Genomic DNA, 6,082 nt, shown 5'->3' with positions numbered 1-6,082 from the left:
CTAGCAAGGAGATCGGGCTGAAACTATAGCTACAAGCTATCCAAGGATGGTACTATAGAATGTCACCTCAAGGTAGGCCTAGTGGCGTCATCTCTTGGTTAGGCCGGAAACTTATCAATCCACCCTCGTATAAGAAGGGTCAGAAAAATGAGCGAAAATTATTAATCATTTGGGTCACTATAGCCGTATATGATTTCTTGAGAATTAGTCATAATAACCGATATATCATTTTAAACGGAGTCATTATATCTAAACTTTTCTATACAGGATTTAATATAAAAACCAAACTAAACACTGCAATTACTTCATATTAAGCGATCGGTCAATATAGGCGGAGTCATAATAAACGAATTCCAATGTACTAAAAATTACGTTATCATTTATAAAATTCCAAATCATTCCGCTTAGTCCCTGCTGGGTAATGATAGAAGTGCTCTTAGAATTTTCCACTGTAGATGGATGCTAGGTTAGAACTGTATTTCTAAAGTTTCGCAGGAAACTGTGGCAGACATCCTCAGGGATTATTGCTACATCGAACAAGTGGTGATTTGCGAAGTGTCTATAGTAGGTATCTAATTATAAAACTGAATATATGAAGCAACTTTAATAATCTTTGGATATTTCGATATCTGAATATTTAAATTAAATAATTTATTAAGGGAATTCAAATAATTGGAATATAATTTCGAATTCTAGTCTTGCGAAAACGGAACACCCTGTGTACTAACATTATAGTTAAATGACCAACACAAAACGGCATTTTAAGTATTCTGTTCCGGTGGTTAAATCCGAAGCACCGGTTACTTTTTGTACGAACAGTCGCAGTTTAACTAGGTCTAGAAATATGAGCATACACATAAACCGTTTTACGCTCAACTTAATATAAAGACGGATATTTATGTTAAGTCTACATAATTGGTGGTCAATATTACTTACTTTTACTTCAGTCGCGCCACTAGAACATTTTTCAGAAATTGGAGATTAGGAAGTGCACAAAATAAGTATCCCTTGAGCGAATAAAACCAATAACCAAATTCGAACCGAAATTACAAGTTTTGGTTGGTCATTATGTCATTTCGAATTTTGTAAATTTGATATTAAATTTGTTGTCAAGATACCCAAAAACACTTGTACCTGATTTTCATGATTTTTTCTTAATTAATTTTCGAGATTATCATTTAACAACTAATTTTTCAATACTTAATAAAGAAATAGAGATTTAACGTACAACACCAACCGGTAGACTTTTTCGAAAGTTTTGACGAATTTTTATGCAGTTACAACTTAATCCTAAAAATGCCTCTTTTTTGACTACGTTTATTCCATTAGCAGTATTAACAAAAAAATTATTTCAATGTTTACTACTAGTATTATCACTTTTATTTTTTACAATATCTGAAATTAGCCTTAGTACCCATTATCCAACAAAATTCTGTTGTAAATAAATCCTATATTGCCAGAGGTTTTTGCTTCAGTTGAAAAATTTTTTTACCTAACTAATTTTTAGAGAAACGGGTTAGTTTTGGGTTGTAAGGAATGAAGGAAAGAAACAGGACTTAGGAGTAGTAGAGGTACCTAGATTAGATTACCGTTCACAAATAGTTAAGGATGTAGGATGTTTTGGTTNTAACTAATTTTTAGAGAAACGGGTTAGTTTTGGGTTGTAAGGAATGAAGGAAAGAAACAGGACTTAGGAGTAGTAGAGGTACCTAGATTAGATTACCGTTCACAAATAGTTAAGGATGTAGGATGTTTTGGTTTAGGGAAATGCGAAGTTTAGGTCAGGATAGGAAAGAGTGGAGATGCGTGTCCAATCAGTCTTAGGACTGACAATCTTATGAAGTGATCGACAATTCATTAGGTATGTATTTATTCTAACAGGTAGGGTTGCCAGGTCTATTGCTTCTGTAATAGGTCTAATGACTTTAATTAATACTAATCACAAGTATACTTAATTTGTAGCTGATCACTAGGGATAAGTGTATGTTTTACCGGAAATGTATGAAACCTAGGAATCTACAATTTCGAGGCTATTTTGGAAATTTATAAAATATTGTTTCAAAGATTTTTTAATACACACATATTCTGGGAAATGTATGAAATTCCGATATTGTACTAGGAAATTTATAAAACTAATGTTTTCTGTGAATAAAATAAATAAAACACGATAGTAAACTAAGAATAAGAGTTATCTGTGTTTACGTGGTTCTTCTGATCGCCTGATATATTGGTGATGTTATTGTTTGGTTAGGCTAGGCTAGGTTAGGTTAGGTTAGGTTAGATTTATAGATGTATATGCATTATATGCCACGTTATGATATGGTTATTAGGTAGAATTATGACTGACTGGAGTTTCTGCAATGCTCCTGCCCACCGGAGACGGGCTGATGTGTTGGAATAATGTCTTGAAAAACATGCTTCGTTATGATCTCCGCGTCCAACATATGTGTATATATGAAAATGATCAGCATTATCACCTCTACAACATACTAAAAACTCAAAGTCATTCTGTTTGCTGAAACAAAGATACCACGTCACATTATTGTAACATCTAACTTATTAGCGCGCCTCCGGCAGGCAGGGTCATTAAAAAAACTCCATTCTGTCATAAATCTCCCTAATCAAACAGTGACGTCGCCAATGGATATGGGTACATCTCCAAACAGCCTGCCGTAATATTGCCTATTTAGTATTACTTATCTGTAATACATTTCCATTTGCTATTTAGGAAATGTATAGATTTCCTAGGAATATAATTAATATAATATAATTTATTTCACACATTTTCGGACGATTTTAGGAATTATATAGATTTCCTGTGAATTGTATACAATGACGGATTTTATATATTTCCGGTAGCATATGCACCGAGGGATTCATTGACGTTACGGGATGGAGAATCGCTATGTTTAAAGTATAATGGTATCCATCCGTCCAAATTTGGACGGGTTCAACTACTTTTGTAACAAAATGTTAAACGCTTGAATTGATACAATCGAATTATGTTCCCATGTAGGCTGAAATAGAATCATCAATCAAGCAATAATTATTACAAATGACGTAGATAAAAGGGAAAACTAGATTTTAATGTTTTTTATTCGCAGATGGTTATATCTATTTGCTTTAAAAAATATAATCTATAATATAAAAATGAATCGCAAAATGTGTTGGTAAGCGTATAACTCAACAACGCCTGGACCAATTTGGCCAAATCTTTTTTTAAAATGTTCGTTGAAGTTCAAGGATGGTTTTTACAGCGAGAAAAATTAGAATTATTGCTGGAAAAACCCTAAAAATAGCCCTTTTCTTTTTCCCATACAAATGATTTGTAACTAAAACGTAGTCAATTTGAGCTTTATTGCTATGGCATAAAGTTCATATTAAATTACAAGCACTCACTGTTGTCTAAGCAATGTAGGTGTGTTCCTAACGTCAAAGATCATATCTATCAAAACAATGTGCGTGTGTGCGTAGGAGCACAGAATACATAGTTGGAGGAGTTTAATGTCGCGTTCCGAAACTCGCGTTTCTTTTGTATTAGTTTCGGCACGCGAGATAAAATGCATCAGTTTCCACGTCATTACATCAGTCAAACAAAAATCGCGTTACCAACAGTGTTTTATTATTTTTCGTACGGCTTAAAAGGATTTGACTTCAAGTCATATCAAATTTAAAAAAAAAAGAAAGTTGTCTGTTACCTAATCTACTGAGTTTGCTTTTGTCAACTGATACACGAAACAAATTTGTATATCGTGTTTTGTGCAGAGTGTTTAGTTAGTTAGTGTTTGTTTAGTTCGTGATTAGTGAAAAAATAATTTATATTTGATATGCCTCCTATAAGACGAAGCAATTTAGGTAGAAGAACCAGAAATGCTACAAACCAAGCTAATTACCGATCTAATCGTACTGCACAAGAACGTGACGAAGGAAATGAACATGAAAGAATTCGGATATCACAAACGCGTGAAGCGCGAGCGCGACATTCAACTAATAATCGCGCAAGTTTGAATCGAGCTGCTTTCAGTTACGATGTGTCAATTGACTACAGTAACTACCAATGTGTTGTTATTGGTTCTATGAACAAGGTTTGCTCACACTGTAAGGCATTAAAATACAAAAACGAAGCCAATGGATTGTGTTGCGCAAATGGTAAAGTGAAATTGATACCATTGGATCCANATTCAATGTAAAATATATATATATAATAAAATATTTTCAATAAGTTTCACTTTCGGTTATACTGAAAATAGGCAGTAACTATTACGCATATCATTGAAATTCTCGCTCGGTTAATTTAAAGGTATGTTTTGTAACATGAACTATCCGAAAAGTTCACCGTTTAGGAAATATTAAAGCAAAAAATGGAAAATCGTTTAGATGAAATGTGTGACCATAGACGGATTGAAAGAAATAGTCAATTATTTATCATCATAAGGTCGTCAGTCCTAAGACTGGTTGGACACGCATCTCCACTCTTTCCTATCCTGAACTAATCTTCGCATTTTCCGAAAACTAGAATATCCCACATTCTTAACTATTTGCGAACAGTAATCTTATCTAGGCTTACCTCTACTCCTCTTAACTCCTGTTTCTGCATCTAATATGTCCCTGACTAGACCTTCAAACCCGAGAAGGGAGAAATAGTCAGTAATTTAAATTATTACAGTCACCTTCTCGATCGCCTAATTAAACGCCATTTTATTTTTATATTTACTAATGAGGTTTATTAAGGGAAAACTTTAAGACCAGTTAATACAATTCAAGAAATCAGGAGTACGACCGCAGTGGGACCACATAGAACTCATGGGAGCGAATACCCTTTCCTATTACTTTAAATTTAATAATTTAATACTAAATAATGCAAAAATCATTTAACAATTGAAATGACAATTCAACAGTTCAATACATGGCCGACTTAATATTTAAAAATTATTAAAATTGACCATAATTTACAGTAATTTACTTAAAATAAGAAAGTTTTTGTTGTTTGAAGTTTTCAATATTCCAATTAGTTTCGAAAAGAATCTTTACATAACAAGAGTGTTAATTAGTCGATACAGTAAAATTGTGTGTGTGCCTTATTATTGACGGTAAAAAAATATTATAATAGTTTCGCACTTCACATTCTTTATAATATTGATTCAGTAAATATTAACACCAATTATCAACTCTTGATTGATCGTGTGCTTATGCATTAAGTAATACTATAAATGGTATTATTTTTTAAAGAAAAATTAAAAAGGGTTGTCTATTTTCTAAACGGTGGAGTATTCGGGTTAGAATACCTACCTTTAAATTAACCGAGAATTTCAATGATATAATAAAATAACCCATTTTTTAGAATGCTCAGTATTCTCATTTTATTACTGTACAATAACTTGTTGCAGCAAGTATACCTCTGCACAATAAACGATAAAATTTACATTATTTATAAGACAGATATACAACTTTATTCATTAACTACGTTTTACAGAATTTTGAAAAGCTGATTTGAGAAAATTTGTATACTCAGCCATCCGGGGAAAATGAAAAACGAAAATTTTCCTAAATATTACAGCGATATTTACGATTTATCCCAGTAGCTCCTTTTTTGGAACCGAACTTATAAAAATAAAATCCAAACAGAAATAAATTGACTAGGTATTTTAGTTGATATTACAAATTTAAGTGTAATATTTAGGAAACTTGAAATAATTTTTGAAGAAACATGTCAAAATTGAGATTATTACAAGTTACCTATTAAATTTTATTATTTCTAAGGCAAATTCAGTCATTTACAATCGAAAATTATTTTTGCGTTTTCATAAAAATTTAGTTTTTTCCGTATTTTTTTTTTATTAGACGCGTTGCTATTTATCCGAAGAAATATCTTTCTTTTTGCAAATAATCTGATGTATATGAAATAAAATTTTTATAATACCATATTTTCAAAATTAGTGTACCTACTAGTGTATAATTTTTATTTAAAATTTTTTTAGATTACCTAATTAGTTCATATTCCACAAAATAATGGTGTACATCGTGGGTCGTACTGTACATTCATAAATATAGACTAATTTAATCACTATCAGGGTTTTAACAT

The 6,082-nt window shown here is 31.8% G+C and overlaps 1 protein-coding gene across 1 annotated transcript in view; it reads right to left on the bottom strand.

The window, feature by feature from the left end:
- LOC108734408 (multiple C2 and transmembrane domain-containing protein) overlaps positions 1-6,082 on the bottom strand; it is a 75,563-nt gene that overhangs the window by 68,512 nt on the left and 969 nt on the right. The window lies entirely within an intron of this gene.

This window comes from Agrilus planipennis, unplaced genomic scaffold (genome assembly GCF_000699045.2).
Source record: "Agrilus planipennis isolate EAB-ADULT unplaced genomic scaffold, Apla_2.0 scaffold96, whole genome shotgun sequence".
In the NCBI taxonomy this organism is placed as follows: domain Eukaryota; kingdom Metazoa; phylum Arthropoda; class Insecta; order Coleoptera; family Buprestidae; genus Agrilus; species Agrilus planipennis.
This window is presented reverse-complemented; position numbering and strand designations above follow the sequence as displayed.